The sequence below is a fragment of the Macrotis lagotis genome, chromosome 1 (assembly GCF_037893015.1).
Source record: "Macrotis lagotis isolate mMagLag1 chromosome 1, bilby.v1.9.chrom.fasta, whole genome shotgun sequence".
Lineage (NCBI taxonomy): Eukaryota > Metazoa > Chordata > Mammalia > Peramelemorphia > Peramelidae > Macrotis > Macrotis lagotis.
The window spans coordinates 305,553,593-305,573,264 of record NC_133658.1 but is presented as its reverse complement, the minus strand read 5'-3'; positions in this window follow the sequence as shown (position 1 = coordinate 305,573,264).

Here is a 19,672-nt window from a genome sequence, read left to right as displayed (position 1 = left end):
GGCCTTGAAGGACAAGAAGGCTTTCAACTGATGGTGGAAGGAGTTTTTTCCAAAGAATATCTATGGTTTGTAGCCATGTAAATCTGGAACAATCTTTTTTTTTTAATTTATTTTTATTAAAGATATTATTTGAGTTTTGCAATTTTCCTCCAATCTTGCTTCCCCCCCACAGAAAGCACTCTGTCAGTCTTTACTGTTTCCATGTTGTACCTTGATCCAAATTGGGTGTGATGAGAGAGAAATCACATCCTTAAAGAAGAGAGGTCTAAGAGGTGACAAGATCAGACAATAAGATATCTGTTTTTTTCCTAAATTAAAGGGAATAGTCCTTGCACTTTGTTCAAACTCCACGGCTCCTTATCTGGATACAGAGGGCACTCTCCTTTGCAGACAGCCCAATATTGTTCTGGATTATTGAACGGATGGGATGAGCGAGTCCTTCAAGGTTGATCATCACTCCCATGTTGCTGTTAGGGTATACAGTGTTTTTCTGGTTCTGCTCATCTCACTCAGCATCAGTTCATGCAAATCCCTCCAGGCTTCCCTGAAATCCCATCCCTCCTGGTTTCTAATAGAATAATAGTGTTCCATGACATACATATACCACAGTTTGCTAAACCATTCCCCAATGGAAGGACATTTACTTGATTTCCAGTTCTTTGCCACCACAAACAGGACTGCTATAAATATTTTTGTACAAGTAATGTTTTTACCCTTTTTCCTCATCTCTTCAGGGTATAGACCCAGTAGTGGTATTGCTGGTTCAAAGGGTATGCACATTTTTGTTGCTCTTTGGGCAGAGTAAATCTGAAACAATCTTAAAGATTATCGAATACAAGTACTTCATTTTACAAATAGGGATACACCAGTCCAATCAAAAGGAGATAGTATCTTTAAGGTCAAACTCTAGTTATATGCAGCTAGTGTCAGATTTGGAACTAGAACCCAGGTCTTCTGATTTTTAGATTATATTTTCATTGCATTAATACTTTTTCAAAAGTTTAACACCTATATATCTCCTCTTGGATTTTCTTAGATTTTTCTCCTTACCACTCCTGCTTCTACTCTCATTATTCCTATTTCAAATCTCAGGGACACTACTACCATATATGGTTTCCTTTATTGGGCATATCTTCCTATTAGCATCTACAACAGGAAGTGTAAAAGTTCTGTTCTACCCTCCATGATCAGACCACATCTGGAGTAGTGTTTATTTCTAGGTACGTTGTGGGAAGATCATAGTCAAGAAGGAACATATCCAGAAAGGGATGACCAGGATTGGTTTACATAGCTAGGGGTGTTTAGCCTGAAGAATAGAAAACCTATGGACATATTATAGTTTATCTTCAAGTGTTTGAAGGGTTATTATGAGGCAAAAGTCTTATTCTGTATAGCAGAAGGGAGGGAGGGAGGAGCAATGAGCAGAAGTTACAGAGGACAAGTATTCAGATTTTCATAAAGAAAATTTCACTGGGGGTGGCTAGGTGGTGCAGTGTATAAAACACCAGCCCTGGAGTCAGGAGTACCTGGGTTCAAATCCAGTCTCAGACACTTAATAATTACCTAGCCATGTGGCATTGGGCAAACCACTTAACCCCACTGCCTTGCAAAAACCTTAAAAAAGAAAAAAAGAAAATTTCACCAACAATCAGAGCTGTATGCAAATAAAATGAAGCTGTTTGGGAGAAAATGGTTTCTTCATCATTAACAAACTTCTTGGAATATCTAAATGTCTGCTAATTAGAATTGCTGTAAAAATAGAACCTGGGTTAGTATAGTCTAGATAGGAAGACTGCTAAGGTCACTTTGAATTCTTTGATTCTTTCATATTATGATCCTTTGAAAATATTCCTTGGTTATGTCCTAGCAGAGGAGTATGAAGGAGAAGAGAGGAAATTGAGTTTTAAAGTCTTTCATAAATAATTGAAATTTTTCTAATTTATATTTTCATTTTAATAATGAAGATTACAGAACATATTGAAGGTTAAACATAGACTTTAAGTCTGAAATGTACTTCACAATCATATAGCTGAATACTACCTGGTCCCATTTCACACATGAAGAAAGGTAAAGATCAAAATGATTTAGCCCAGATAATATATGTAGTAAATTGCAGGATTCAAACCTGAGACCCATGATTCCAAATCATAAAATCATAGATTTAAAATTGGAAGAAACCTTAGAGCTTATGTAATCTAGTGCTCTTGCATTACAGGTAAGAAAACAGACCCAGAGAGCTCTACTAACATAACTAGGGTCACACAATTAGTAATTATTAGACTTGTTTTTTGAATGAGAAACACAACAACAATAGCAATAACAATAATTGTAGGGGTTAATATTATCTTTTTTGGTAGATCTATTGTTTCATTCGATCTTCACCACAAGTTCATGAGGTATTATTATTATTATTATTATCTTCCCTCCTTTTACAGATGAGGGACATGAGGCTGAGAGAAGATGCCTGAGTGTCTGAGTCAGGATTTGACCTCATCTCTTGAGTCTATATACAACCTTTTATCAACTTTGAACCTAGGTCATCTTAATTCCAAATCTTGCACTTTATTCACAATACCAAATTATGTGTCCTCTTCACTGTACCACATAAAACCTTTTGAACATTTCTGTAGCAGTCTCATGCAATAAAGAATATACACCAATACCTCCAGCAATGCTGAGAAAGAGATAGTTTATCTTTCATCTCCTATAGTAAACATGGTCATATTATTAGAAATTTCCTAGTGACCTCCACCTCTCTGTTTTTAAAGGAAAAACAATTCTACAACAAGAAACCTCTAGCAACAAAGCAAAGCCCTTTCTTGGAAAATATTATCTGATTCTTGTTCAGTATAGGAATAGGATGGAGAGTATCTTATTTCAGTGCTGTGCTTTAATGTGAAAAATGATCTGTATTTCTATCCTTTAAACTATGAGCACATGAACAGAATAGAGGAACTTAATAATGTTTCATTGAATTCCTAGTAAAAAAACCTGTTAGTTCCATTTCTTTTCAAACTGGCAAAAGGGGAGGAGATATAATATGCTAGACTCATATGTCAAGCTAATTAAAATGGTAAATGCCAATAATGACATCTGACATTACTTTTCAACACTAACTTATTATTACATGACTAGTTGCCCCCCAAAAATATTTATTCATTTTCCCCTCGCACACTTAATTTCCCCCCCCACCCTGAAATCCAAAGCATGGCTCATTTGTCCTCGCCTCTTCCTTCATTATACATATTTGGGGAGTGGCATTTCTAGTGTATGGTATAATTAGAGTATCACATTCCATGCTGAAAGCAATATTAAGTTACATTTAGGAAACAAAGACTATTAAATGTTTTTTTCCCTAATTAAAAAAAACAGAATAAATGCTGCACATCTGGTATATTTTAGCTTTGGGATATGTAATATCTATGTCCTTAAATGCTGTCTACTGAAAACCAATGAACAACTTTAGGAAGTGAACCCTTCTCACTGAAATCTGAAGCTTAAAGAAACTGCTTTATATATAGATTAAAAATGGATGGGAAAATTGATAGATATTGAAACAAAGAAATTCCCTTCTTCAGACCAAATGAGGTGGGAAGTTGACAGGAGGTATTGGGGACTGGTGGATGCAAGATGACATATGGAGGACCTTGAAAGAGTTTAGGGAACACAGAAAGGAGGAAGTTTTACATCACTATGAAGCAAAAGTCTAAATGATGAAAGATTCCATTCTTGACAGTTTTTCCTTATTTATTTTCTAATTACATGCAAAAATAGTTTTGAACATCCATCTTTCTGTAAGTTTTTGAGTTCCACATTTTTCTACCAACCTGTCTTCTCACCCCCTCCCTATGGCAGCAAACAATCTGATATAGATTGTACACTTGACATATTCTTTACTTTAATTTATTCTTTTTCCATTTTAAGTATCCTCACTTACTTCAACAGTCCTTGTATGGAATACTCTCTAGTATTGTTACCATCACAGTTATTTTATTAAGTCCATATTCCATTTTATCTGCATCCTTCTTAAAATGGAACACCTACAAATAGACATGGTGCTGCAGATGTGGCCTGAGGAAGCATATACTAGAAATGTGTCAAATTCAATAAATCTGTTAGCCCTCACATGAAAGTGTGTATGAGCTAAAATCCCATATTTCCAATGAATATGTCTATAAATTAGGAGCCACCATGAGAATGAAGAATATCCTACAATCCATAGTGGTTTTGATTGTTTCCATATCTAGTCTATCTGCTGCGATGGAACATAATAGATACCAAATTAAACCAGGATACCCTCTCAAATTATTGTCTTCTGTTCCCCAAACTCCAACTATGCCCTCAAATTGGAAATATACCTTGTTGTGTTTTTTTTAAATATATAAAATCACAAAGGTTTAATATCTCTTTAAGAGATACAAGAGATACTCTTTCCCAAATATTTATCGAAAGTATGAATCCCTCCTATAGTAGCCTTCAAAAATAGTTACTGATCTTTGATTGAATTCTTCAAATAAAAGGGAAACTCATCTTGCAAAGTAGGCTATTTTATTCTTGGACAGACCTAACTATTAAAAAGGTCTTCCTTATGACAATTTGGAATCTACCTTTCTATAACTGCATGCCATTGTTTCTAGTTCCCTTCTCAAAGCAGAAAATCTGATAACTCTTGCAGTCTTTCAAATATTTGAAGTTTATAATTAACATTCTAATAATTTTTCTCTTTGAGACACTAAACATCATTCCACAGGTTTACTGATAACAAAGTTTCTTGACTCTTCATTACTCTGTCATTTTCCTTTCTGGTCTGTCACTTACCTTCAAAGTGTGATGCCCAAAACTGAATATTATACTTTAGATGTGCAATGATCATTGAAGAAAAGAATAGTACTATAGCCTTTCTTTGACTGAAAACTATACTTTCATTCCATATATACCCAAAGACCGAACTATTTTTTTTCATCCTCATTTTGAACAAAATTCTCTAAAACATTTTTCTATGTAGATTTTTTAAGGTATGCTTTCTCCAACCTGCACTGACATGGTTTTTTTTTTGTTTTCTTTTTTGTTGTTATTTTTGTCATAGACAGTGCAGAACATCACATATAATTCTAATAAATTTGATCTTAGTAGTTTTAGTCCATCATTGTACTCTGTCAAATATTGTTCTATCCTGATGATTTTCCCCAATGTATTAATCGTCCTGCTCTTATATGTGTCAGTTATTGATTTGATAATTATATAGTTGATTAATATTTGAGTTGTAGCTCTTTCTGAGCTCCTTGAGGCCAGAACTTTGTTTTGGTTCTGAACACGGTACCTAGAATCTATTTAAGCATTTAGAAATACTTCTTGACTCATTGATAAACTATATTGAACAGAATAAGGTCAATGACAAAGAGACTCAGTTCATTTCTCTAATTCATTGAGTATGTAAATATGTATGGAAATAGAGAATAAGAAATAAGTATGTTTTTGAAAAGGCTCTTAATAAAAATTTAAGTCGATATCATTTCTCTCAAAAGAAGATAACAATTAAGCATGTATCCATATAACTAGTTAATAGACCTACAATTATGAATATTTTCCTTTTTTCCTTAAATATCCTAAATAGACAACTCATTGAGAACAAGTTCTATTACACAATTGGATATCAAACTCTTTGCTACTTATATAGGATATTGAATGTAAAGATGAACTTTGTTCTGATTTTTCAAAATCTCAACTCAGTAAGTTCCAAATCTTCAATATTCAGACAATATTTATTGTCTCTGGGATCTATTTTAAAATCTTCACTTTGACCTTTAAAACCCAGCATAATCAGAGTCCAAATTCAGGTATCTTCACAAACTTATTTAATATCATTCTCCTTCACCCACATTATGTTTAAGTACAACTGACCTATTAGCTGTTCCCTACCTTTGGGATTATATCTTCCATCTTCATTTATACAGGTTGCCCCCAGACATGAAATACATTCTTTCTTCACTGCAGCCATTCAGAATCCTTAGTTTCTTTCAAGAGTTAGTTCAGGTGCTGCTCATCTCCTGGAAAAAGTTTTTTTGTTTTTTTTTTTTTTGCAGAAACTCCTGACTCCTTTTCCAAAATTGGTACTATTGCCCTCTTCAAATTCTGCATATTATCTTGTACTTTCTTATTGGTGTATGAATCAATAAACCTCCTCATCATCTGACCCCCACAGGAAATCGAATCTCCCAGACTTTTTGAATCTCTAGTGCTATGAGCATCATAAGCACTTTTAAAAACTGTTTTAATAGTTGCTGTTTGTGTTTGACTCTTCATGACTCCATGGAAACATAATTTTTCCTTTTTTTTTTACTTTTTTGCAAGGCAATGGGGTTAAATGACTTACCCAAGGCCACACAGCTAGGTAATTATTAAGTGTCTGAGGCCAGATTTGAACTCCAGTCCTCCTGACTCCAGTGCTGGTGCTCTATCCACTATACCACTTAGCTGCCCTTCAAACATACTTTCTATGGGATTTTCTGGAGTAGTTTGTTTTACCTTTTCCAGTTCAGTTATACATAAGGAAACTGAGGCAAATAGAGTTTGACTTACCCAGGTCATACTGTTTGTAAATGTCTGAGACTGGATTTGAACTCATCTTCCTGAGTCTGGGTCTAGTATGCTATCTACTGAACTACCCAACTACTTCTAGATTTCTGTTTATACTCTGCTATTTCTTGCACTTAATTTCTAAATTCCTCTAAAATGTTCTTGCACAACTTGGTTGGACCTTCCATCTCCTGGGTAAACTAAGGTACATAGGTACTATTTAGTGAATCAGAAAGCTAAAAAAAATTCTTAATGAATTTGATAAGTAGCAATGCCTCTGTAAGAGAGAGCTCTGTTTAAATCTTGCCTTTTTATGCTTACTACCTATGTGATCTTGGGCAAATCTCAATTTTTCTGGAACTTAGTTTTCTCATCCATTAAAGTGAGAGGTATTAGCTTCAAAATTAGATAGTTTCAAAAGTTTCTTTTAACTCAAATGGTCCCTTGATTCTATGATGTCTCAGTTTTCTCATCTGTAAAATATAGAAAATAGATGGTCTCTTATTTGCCTTTATAGCTCGACTGTCTTGAATCTACGATGGTCTCATTACTTAAAGAAATAATCTCTTGTAAGACTGTTTTCTACTTTGAGAAGGGAGAAACAACCATGAAAGCACTGGATTTCAGAATTCTTTAGATCAGTGATTCTCAACCTGGGGTCCTTAACTTAAAAAAAATTATAATAGCATAATTGGGTTTTCTTCATAATCTTATGAATTTTGTTTTGTGGATTTAAAAATATTGTTCTTAGAAGAAGGCTTTACCAGACAAACTGTGCAAGGGTTCCATGACACCAAAGAGGTTGAAGAACCTCTGATTTAAATGAACCTGTGCCTTTGACAGGGTTTATGAATTTCATTGACAAAGGAGAAATCCATCTCCCTTTGTGTCAGTCCTATCTCTAAGAGTCCATGCAGTTTAATCTGGTTTTCTCCAGTTGTAACAGGCTTAAATGGAGACAGAGGAAAAAGGTCCCAAATCCTTCTTTTCTGGCCTCTGTCTCACTATTCCCCTTGCACCCTAGGTTCATACTATGGGGCCCTGGAGTCTTGTTGTCTCTTTCTCCTCCAAAGGAAAAAAAAACAGATTGCAACTTGGGAAGCACCAGAGTCTGGTTCCAGATTTGCTACATTATATTCCAGCCATCTAATAAAATAGGAATTTTTGGTTAATACATTTTCTCTATTGTCATAATTTTCTCAAAACTGAGACTTGTTTTTAAAAACTCAAAAATGTTAAAGAAATAAGATGTGCAAAGAACATTGTTTTTCTTTTTCCTAAAAAAAAATCAAATTCCTTTAAATGCACTCTAAGTGCTGACAGCTTATAAAGGAACAAGGTCATCCCTTCATTTAGCTAGTATTTCAATAACTGGGAGATGAACCATGGCAACAGCTTAGCCGGAAGCCTAAAGTAGCCTATGCTCTTGCCAGCAGCATTGTAATCATGGTTACTCTAAGCATTCACTTTTTAAAATGCATATTTAGCTAATTCATCCTCCACATTTATGCCCCTGTGGCCCTACCAGGTGCAGTGACATAACTCATAAGAAATATTACCATTAGCTGTTTATCATGGAGTCGGTGAAACCCAAAAGCAATAAAAGTACAGGCACACTCACTCAATTACCATTGAAATAAATATCACAAAAATTATTCAGTGTCAGAAATCTAATTTTGTATGATATTTCTATATATTTTAGCTGTTAATTTTTTCCCTCCAGTATTAGAGAATTAATATTCTCTGAATGCCCCTCTAGCTAAACTGGAAAAAAAAATACTACTGATTTAGTTGAGCTACCCAAATCCATTAGACAAATTTCCTTTACAGCAAAGCATTGATGAATGGAATGTCCCATGCTAATGTAAGAATAATCAATTTAGAATGCTTATGACAATTAACAAAGCTGAAGATAAGCCTTGAAAGCACCATGCTTTGTCAGTCCTGATTTGGATTAAACTTGTGCTAATGGGATCATTTTTCTTCCAAAAGGTATTCTTTTTAGGCAGACCTATCAATTAATATGAATTATGCATGTATAAAAGTACTAATGTCATTAATTAGACAAATTAATTTTTATGATGCAGTGAATAGACTAACACTAGATTATATGTGATATCTTCCCCACGGCACCAACAGATTTGAAATAAATGAATAGTTTACATTTGTGTGGTTATTACAATCTCAATCAGGATTAATCAGACCCAGACTATGGGGAGGACATTTGGAGTGTCTTATGCTTATGATCATTTTCAATACCATTTGGTCACTCGCAAAAACTGGAACACCTGCATCTTACATCACTTGAGAGGAACTTTAGGATAATTCCTTGCCATAGTGAAATTCAAAATAGGAAAACATAGGGGAATCCTAGAAATTTGCTTCAAAAAGAAACATGTATTTACTGATCCCCTTCCTCAAATTTTCATAATGTCCAAATGAATTTAAAGTCCAGGAGCTGAGACATGAAAAACACACTTCAGCTGTTTCAGCAGCAGAAACAGCTCACTATACAAGTTGAATTTGACTGGGCCAATATTTACCCTTTAACTGTATGTCTGAATCACAGCCCACTAATTCAACATTAGATACAACTCACTTTCAAATCCAGGAAAGCTTTGCCTCTCTCAGGTCTTGTAAGTTATCTAAACTATGGTAAGATAAGGAACATCTATGTTTTAATATTTGTATAGCTAACTACTTCCTCACTCATGTGTCACATAATTATAGTGTAGTAGTAGAGATAAGGCTTGAGATTACACTAAAGTGTGCCAAGAATCATTAAACCATTATGAAAGTAAATCCAGAATCCTTCTTTTTTTCAATTTCCCATTGCTACTTTGGAGAGATACAGGTCCTCTAAGTCAATTTCATTTCAAGTTCATGAAAACAGTGAAAATTTAGCTGAATCCTCATAATACATGTGTGTTGGATGATGGGTAAGGGATGGGAGGGGCAAAATTCAATTGGGTGAATCTACTAATCTCTGGAGAAGAAAGCTGACGCTTAAAAAAAAGTCATTTTGGATTTTTTTTTTTTCTAAATCAAATACCATTATTCACTAGTGATCCTGAATCAAAAAGTCCAATTGTTGGGATGAACCTAAAACTTCTGGGAGGGCAGATGGGCTAGCCAAAGGGATTCATAGTGAAGATCACATCCAATTTAAATTCCTATGAAATTTTGCTACCTTACATCTCTTAGGAGCAGAGATGAGAATTTCTTATATAAAAATTTTGTTCATATACATTTTTATAATATGTTAATGTATGTATTCCTTACTGTCTAGTTAATGCATTATTTTATATTATTATTTATAAAATCATACTAAAATTTTAAATATAATTTCTTAATTATTAACATCCATTTCTCTAGCTGCAGAAAGCAGAAAGTAGAAATGACATCCCCAAGTATATACTTATCCACAATACCTTTCATGAAGAGCAGGAAAATTTGATTAATATCATTTCATCGAATAGTTCTTAAATTTGTTTATGTATTCATAAACACTAATCTCACTGCTGCATTTTTTCTAAAGGTCCATGCTTCCCTTGACTACAAAACTAAACCTAACAATAAAATGTAGACTTAGATAAGTTTTTATAACTGATCTCTCATAATTATAAGCTTAATTTGTACCATCATTCTCTATATAAACAATTCTTATTTATAGAGCTCTAGAGAGAATATGAGGACTTACATATGTAGCAGGTTTTATTTGTCTGTGTTTCTGTGTGTGTATGTGTGTGTTTGTGTGTGTGTGTGTATGTTTGTGTTTGTGTATGTGTATGGTATGATAATGGGAGTGAGGGGCAACTAAGCAAAAGGAATTGCTGACATCTCAGATAGCTGAGGTTAGTGGATTGAATACTAGAAAAAAATATGATGACTTTGGGGCTAGGATCCATTTCTGATGAAGTTTTCTGAGGTAGGTAGGTGGAGCATTGGATACAATGGTAGGACTGGAATCAGAACAACTTAAAGTTAAATCTGGTCACAGACATTACCTTGGGCAAATCATTTAAGTTCTTTTTTTCCCTTAGTTTCTTCATATGGAAAACCAGGATAATAGTACCTCCCTTTCAAAGGTATTGTGAGGATAAAATGAGATATTATTTAGAAATTGTTTTATGAACATTAGAGTATTATATAAATTTCAGTTTCATTATTGTTGTTAATACTATCATTATCATTATCTGCCTCAATTCCTATGATCCGATAATAAGTGAAACCAATAACAGTCTCTTTTTTTGTTAATTTTTCTGATTGTGAGAAAGACTTCTGACTAGGAAATGAGCTAATGAATTATTTTCATTATTTAATTGAGTGGATTATCAATGAGATCAACAATATTTCCTTAACAATACATTTAATATCTGTGTGAATAATGAAACATTGAGCTGCTCACTTAATTTTTCCCTTTTCACTCCATTCTGGACCACAGAGTGGCATTGCAGGCACAAGAGAGCAGCATTTAGCAAATGCAGAAATATTTATTGAGTGTTGGGAGGTAAGTAAACATATATTAAAGCAAAATGCAAACACTCCCCAGACCTCATCCTAGTTGATCCTTCATGGAAGGCTCTGAATCATCTAGATCTCTGGGGAATATGGTGCTTGGTCCGAATCTCTCATCAAACAATGTTTTACCTCACACATACAACACACACACACACACACACACAACATACACACACACATATGTATGTGTGTATGTGTCTAATAATAGATATCCGATCAACTATGATGGGAAAAAAATTCCCCCACAGAATCTGAATGTATATCATATTCATTTAAAAAAACTACTCACATGTTTTTCCTTCATTTTCTTTCTTTCCCTTAGTCATAATTCCTCATATACAAAATGACAAATATGTAAACATGTTAAACATAAATGTACATTTATCAGATTACTTGCTGCTGAGAGTGGGGGGTGTGCATAGGAAAAGAGGGTGGTAGAAAAATGTTTAACATAAATATTCAAGTGGAAAAATGCTGAAAAACTTTCTTAATATATAATTGAAAAAATAAAATATCAATGAATAAATCAATAAAAACCTTAGAATCTAAAATTAAGTTACAGAGCTTTTTATGTGCTTCACCTATTTTTTTTTTGTTTTTGCAAGACAATGCAGTTAAGTGACTTGCCCAAGATCACACAGCTAGGTAATTATTAAGTGATGGGGTTGGATTTGAACTCAGGTCCTCCTGACTCCAGGACCAGTGCTCTATCCACTTTACTAACCAGATGTCCCTGTGTTTGACTTATTTAATTTCCTTCCTCTTAACTACTCATGAGGTAGGTATTATAGGTATTATTATCCCCATTTTCCAGTTGGAGGATTTGAGATAAAAAAAAGAAAGAAAGGAAGGAAGGAAGGAAGGAAGGAAGGAAGGAAGGAAGGAAGGAAGGAAGGAAGAAAGGGAAAAAGAAAGAAAGAAAGAGAAAGGAAATATTATAGTCTAAGCTAAGTGGATTCATATGATCATAGATTTTTAAAGTTGGAAGGAGCCAGAGCCCATTTAGTTCAAAACCTTTATATTACAGATAAGGTAACTAAGTCCCAGAATAATTCAGTGAAACTACAAGGTCACAGATACTAAACAATGGAAGTAGGATTCAAAACCTAGGTTTCTCCTTTTTCCAAAAACGAATGCTTTTCCCACTGAACTGTGATTTTGCATTACCTGATAATTTAGCAATTTAATTTGTTTTCACCTAATGTTTCCCACCTCCTAGGACTACTATCTTATATTGTGTTTGGAGCACAAACCTCTGAGTCTTTATTTACCTCAACACTCCCAATTGCCTGAATCCCTCTTCCAGAGTAGCCTAGGTAAAACACTTTACTTTGACATTTTTCCCCAAACTTTCTTCTTTTAAAAGACCTAAAGCTACCATCCAACCAACAGAAAGAGATATCTTATTGAAGAAAACACCCAAACTTTTATCTCAAGGAATAGCAATAATGAAAAAGAAATGATCCTGTTTTTCATGGAATTTTATTGCCAACATTGTTCATGTCATCCTCAAGAAGAAGCACTTGGAAGTTTAGAAAAATAAGGACATAATTTTAACTATTCTAATCCACAGGTGATAGCCAGCCCAAGTACCTGAGCTAATCTCAATGATATGGTTGTAACTAGGTCTGGCACCATTCTTCAAAGACATCAGGGACATATGCATTTAAAATAAGCCAAAGCTGAGACTTGGCCATCCATGTAAAGTGACAATGAAAAATGGGTAAGGATCAGTCACAGAATCATAGATCTGAGAAGGACCTTTTTGCTGTTGTTCAATCATTTTAGTCATAGCCAATACTTTGTGACACAATTTGTAATTTTCTTGGCAGAGATACTAGAGTGGTTTGCATTTTTTTGCTAGCTCATTTTGCAAATGAGGAATTAAGGCAAGCAGATTAAGTGACTCCAGGTTCACTCAGACAAGAAATATCTGAGACTAGATTTGAAGTTAGAAAGATGAATCTTCCTGATTTCATGTCCAGTACTCTATCCACTGTGCTATCTAGAATTGGTGAAATCTGACATATTTTACAGAACTAACTAGAGATTAGATCTAAACATCAACTATAATGCAAATACTAGGCATTTGTCCAGAAGTTCAAGTTCAAGTTGGGGAGATAATGCATGCATACAATGATAATAATGGATCAGAGAAGCACAGATAAATACAAAATGGTATAGCAACAGATCTAAGGGATTTGAATCATTTACTCAACTTGTATTTATTATGTACTTACTATATGATTTAATCTTTTTTGCTATCATGAGCTTATTTGACTGATAAAGTCTTTTGATTTCTCAGAATAATATTTAATTCATAAAACTGAATTATGAACGAAATCAATGTTAAAATTTAATATTTAATTGGTAGTCCTGTGTTAAGGACCAATCTATGACTATATGTATATTAATACATACATAATACTTGCATATATATGTATGTATTCATTTATATAGATTTAGATCTATTCATGCATATGTGTATTATGTATGCACACATTCATATACAGGGCAGTATGCTAAATTCTAAGTTTAAAGAAAGAGCATAAATAGAAACACTCAAGGAGTTGAAAGAGAATATGTAACGTGCATACATATACATATACATACACACACAAGCATTTAAAAGATAGATGTAGAATAAATGAAAGGCAGTCATATAGAAGGATATATTAGTAGTTTGGTGGGAGGTGTGGAAGATTGACAAGGAAATACTTCCCACAGGAAGTGGTGTTTGATTTGAGTCAGTCAAGTAGCTAACCAACATTTATTAGGTACTGATTTATTATAATTTATTGTGTTCCAGACACTTTGCTAACCATGGGGGCATATAAAGAAGACAAAGACCAAAAACATTCCTCCCTATTCTCAAGGGGTACATGGTCTAATTAGGGAGAGACAACATGTAAATAAGAAGGAAAGTAGGGATCCCAAGAGATAGAAATGGGAAGGAAAGGCATTCCAAGCATAGGGGTATTGCCTATGCAAAGACAAAAAGTTGGAGCTTGAGTAACAGCAAATAGACAAATATGTCTGGACTGTGGAATTACTAAAAAAATTTCCTATGTCATTCTTTCTGCATTTCTAGGCTCTAATATTCTAAACATTTTACATCTGAATTACCCATATTACCATCCATAACTTAAATATATATATATATATATACAATATTCATAAGTATTAATGCATACATATTCAAGTAATCAAATTTGTATCACAGAAATGATATAGCTGGTAAAAAAACACAACGGAAAAACTATTTTTTTCTTTGTAATGGATCCTTGTCACACTGAGTATGCAATAAATCACTGATAATGAATCTCTTAAATGGGTCCCTGCCAAAACAAAGGGTATACTTTAAAGAAATTCCCAGAAAAATTCCCTACAGTTGGAAATCTTGGTTAAAAAAAATGGTTCTAAAACAATGATTCCCTCCCCACAGTATAAGCAGTAATGAAGTATGTGCTTTGGTATTCATTAAAAAAATCACTTTAAATTGTGAATATTCAGAAGAAGGAATTGCATGAACATCTTGACAATAAAAAGAATAACATAACATTTGTTTCCATTAGGGTGATAAGAGAACAAAGTACCAAAGATTCTGTCCCTTTGATGGAACAACACTAGTCTGGTTCAAAAAATAACATAATAGAAATTACAAGTTGGTTGTAACTCTTATTAATATCATCTCCAAGCATATATGAAATGATTATATATGTGTGTATTTATGTATATATCTATACCTAAACACATATAAAATGCATTGCAAATATTTGAACACTTTATAAATGCTAACTAAGAAATTAAGGGAAGGAATGAAGAAACAAATGAGTAGACTTACATTTGATGTACTACTAGGTAAATCTGGAAAAGTAATTATCTATGTAGCCAAACATATTTCTGTAATGGAAAGCCTGTGAAGTTTTATATATCTATATATTTATAGATATATAGATATAGATAGATGATATATAGATAGATATAGATGATATAGATATAGATGATGATATAGATAGATATAGATATAGATAGATGTATGTAGATATAGATATAGATATAAATATAGATATGGATATGGATGTAGATATAGATATAGATATAGATATAGATAGATACAGTTGCCTTTTAATGCTATATTTTATGACATTTTCAAGTTCTATATATTTTGATCTAACGTTTTAATATATACCTGTATTATTATTTTTTGGTGTGCTTTTTTTTTGCAAAGCAATAAGGTTATATGACTTGCCTAAAGTTACACAGCTAGGCAATTATCAAGTATTTGAGGTCACATTTGAATTCAGGTCCTCCTGACTCCAGGGCCAGTACTCTGTCCACTCTGCCACTTAACTGCCCCCTACCTATATAATTTTTAGAATTATCTATGAATTTTGTATTTAGTTGCCTCTTTCCTGATTATGAATAGACATATTTACATTTGATTATATGTTAAATATCTGGAAGTATAAAATATGCTATTTAACAAGCTTTGATATCTAAATATTGTGGCAGACCTGTCCTGGCTTGGCTTTTTAATTTGTAGAAGAATGCAAAAATTCACTTTGGCAGAAGTAGAAGAGAAAAGATTAAGAATATAAGGTATAATATCTCTTGAAGTTCTTTTTCAAATGGAGAGACTAATGATGAAATGCACATAAAAGGCAGGGTCTTTTGTTCATTACAATAAATAATTTATATTAATTTTCAAAGATTATACAATATTCCTGATTCTCTGATAGAGATGAGCATTTTAATACCTACCACAGGGAAAAATTTTCTTTTAATGAAAACTGCTAATCTATTTGTATGAAAAAACTTTCAGACTGAATTTTGAACAGCTAGGAGAGAAAAACGATTAGTGGTATAGATTTGAAGAGTTGCTTTAAAAAATTAATTTTTTGAATAACATGTATTATTAAAATTAATCTGAGAGCAGCTAGGTGGTGAAGTGTATAGAGCAATGGCCCTGGAGTCAGGGGGATCTGAGTTCAACTCTAGTCTCAGACACTTAATTACCTAGCTGTGTGACCTTGGGCAAGTCACTTAACTACACTATCTTGCAAAAAAAAAACAACTAAAAAAATTAATCTGTCCTCTCACTCCCCTCCCTCACCTCAATTAGAAATTATTTGGAGAAAAAATATCACTCAATAAGAACCTACATCTTTTGAAAAATGACATTTTCCTTTAGTCAGACGCAACATATATATATATATATATATATATATCTTTTTGAGTATTTCAAGCCCTCCAACTCTAGGTCGGGAAATGAATGACTGATATGCTTATTCTTTATTGTTTTGGAATTCTGCTTTATCATTGTATTGATCAGAATTTTAAAGTCTTTCAAGGATGCTTTTTTCTGAAATGCTGTTATCATTATATAAATTATTTCCCCGGTTTTACTCACTTTGCTCTGCATCACATCCTAAAGTTTATTCAAATTTCTTCTGAAATTGTCTATTTATAAATTCTAATGGCATAGTAACATTCCATTACTTTTGTATACCACAATTTAGTCATTCCCCAATAGGTAGTTTCCAATTTCAGTTACCAAGAAAAGAGCTGTTGTAAATATTTGTGTATATGTACACACACACACACACACACACACACACACACACACACATATCCCTTCCCCCTTTCTTTAATATATTTGGGGTAGAGACAAAGTTATGGTTATAGCTTAGAGAAAGAATATGCAAAGCTTGGACATTCTCTGGGCAAAATTCCAAATTATTTAATAGATTTGCTGGACTAATTCGCAGTCCTGTCAACAGTTCATGAACATACCTGTTTTCCCACCACCTTATAATATATGTCAGTTTCTTATTTTTCTCAACTTAGTAAATCTTATGGCTATGAGGTAGAACCTCAAAGTTGTATTAATTAACATTTTTCATTATTAATAATTTAAAGCATTTTAATGATTGCTGATTGCTTTGATTTCTTCTTTTGAAAATTGTCTTTTCATCTATTTTAGCCATTTATCTATAAGCTCTTAGGATTGTAAATTTGAATCATTTCATTAGTTATACCTTGCAAATAAGGCCTTCATCAGAGAAAATTATTTCTCTTTTATTTTTTGCTTTTTATTTTTTCCCAATTATATACAAAGAGAGATTTCAACATTTATCCTTTGGAAAGGTTTTGAGTTCCAGATTTTCCTACAACCATACCTTCCATCTCTCCTCTCCTTGGCAGGGAATTATCTGAAATAGATTGTACATGTGCAATCATGTTTAACAGATTTCCATATTAGTAATGTTGTAAAAGAGGAAGTAGAACTAAGGAGAAAGAAAAACTATGAAAAACAAAGGAAAAACAAAGGAAAATTTTAAATGTGGTATGTTTTGCTCTGCATCCAGACTTAATAGTTTCTTTCCTCTGGATGTGGTTGATAACAAGACTTTCAGGATTGTGCTTGCTCACTGAATTACAGAGAGGAACGGAGTCCATCACAGTTGATCATTTCACAATGTTGCTGTTAATGTGTACAATGTTCTCCTGCTTCTGCTCACTTTATTCAGTGTCAGTTTATGTAAATCTTTCCAGACTTTTCTGAGGTTCAAAAATTCATGATTTCTTACAGATCAATAGTAATCCATAAAATTCGTATACCATAACTTTTTCAACCATTCCCCAATTGATGGACATTCCCCCAATGTCCAATTTTTTGCCATTTCAAAAAAAGAGCTGCCATAAATACTTTGTACATGTGTTACCTCAGAGTTGATTTAATTTACATTTCTCTAATCAATAATGATTAATGATTTGGAGATTTTTTATATGACTAAAAGTAACTTTAATTTTTTCATCTGAATATTGCTTTTTCATATCCTTTCACCATTTATCAATTGGGGAATGACATGTTCCTGCATATTTAACTCAGTTCTCTATATGTTAATAGAGATGAGTCTTTTATTAGAAATGTCACTGTAAAAATGGTTTCTCATCTTTCTGCATTCCTTTTCACCTTGATTGCATTAGTTTTATTTGTGCAAGATAAATAATTTAATTAATTTAATGTAGTTGAAATTATCCATTTTTGTAATTTATAATGTTTTCTATCTCTTGTTTGGTTATAAGCTTATTCCCATTCCATAGATCCAACAAATAAAGTATTCCTTTTTCTCCTAATTGGTTTATGCTATCACCCTTTTGTCTGTACCCATTTTGATCTCATTGTGACATAGTGTGTGAGATGTTGATCTATATCTAGTTTTTGACATACTATTTTCCAGTATTCCCAGAAATTTTTGTAAAATAGTGTTTATATTCCAGAAGTTAGAGTCTTTGGGTTTATCAAACAGTAGATTACTATTGTCAATTATCGCGGTTTCTTTTGTACCAAATCATTTCCACTGATCCAGTTCTCTATTTCTTTCTCTGTACCAGAGAGTTTTTATGACTGCCACTTTATAATACAGCATTATATCTAGTTCAACAAGGCCACCTTCCTTTGCATTTTTTTCATTAATCCTTTGCTATTTTTGAACTTTTGTTCCTTCAGATGAATTTTTTTTGCTATTTTTCTAACTTTGTAAAATAGTTTCTTTTTGGTAGTTTGGCATAGCACTGAAGAAACAATTTAATTTAGATAAAATTGCCATTTTAGAGATAAAATTATTTCAAAGATTTTCCTATTGAAATAATTCCTTTCTAATTTTACAGCATTAGATTATTTTGTCCAAATCCTGCTTAGTTTTACATAATCAAAATTGTCCACCTTATCTAATGTAATCCCTTATTTCATTTGTTTAGTAATGACTCTGAAAAATTATTTCATTCTGTACTTCTAACTTTTTATGATTATTTTAAAAAAATATCTAAGTCATGTATCAATGTGGAGTTCAATTTGAGATATGGTGTAAAATGTTGGTTTAAATCTAAATTCTGCCAAATACTTCTCATTTCCCCCCCAAAATTAGTTTGCTGTCTAGTAGTATGTTCTTCTTCTAATAACTGGACTTTTTGAGTTTCTCAAATCCCAGGATATTGTGTATAACTTACTTACTGGCTGACCTCTTCTCTTTCATCCTCTATCTCTGTCTCTCTCTCTGTCTCTTGTCTGTCTCTCTATCTGTTTCTCTATCTTTCTTTTGTCTCTAACATGGCTTAAGATACTGATATGTCCCCTTCCTTCCCATTTTTCTCCAATATCACTCATGAAATTCTTGAGTTTGATTCCTTCATATGGGTTTCATAATTTTTTCCAGTTGTTTAAAATATACTTTTGAGTTTTGGATTGATTCAGTAATGAATAAATGAATTAATCTGAGTAAGATTGCAATTTTCATTACATTGTAGCTAGGTGATACAAAGGATACAGCTACAGAGTCATGAAAACCTGAGGTGGAAGATAAAGATCACTCACTATCAGTGTAACTCTGAGTAAGCCTTTTTTGCCTTGGTTTCCTCAATAGCAAAATTAAAGATAATTTTATACCTACCCTACACAACCATTTTGAAGCTAAAATTAGATAATATAGATAATAATCTAAAATCAGATAATATTTATTAAGCACTTTGCAAGTCTTAGAGTTTAAATAAATGCTTATATAGTTGTGGT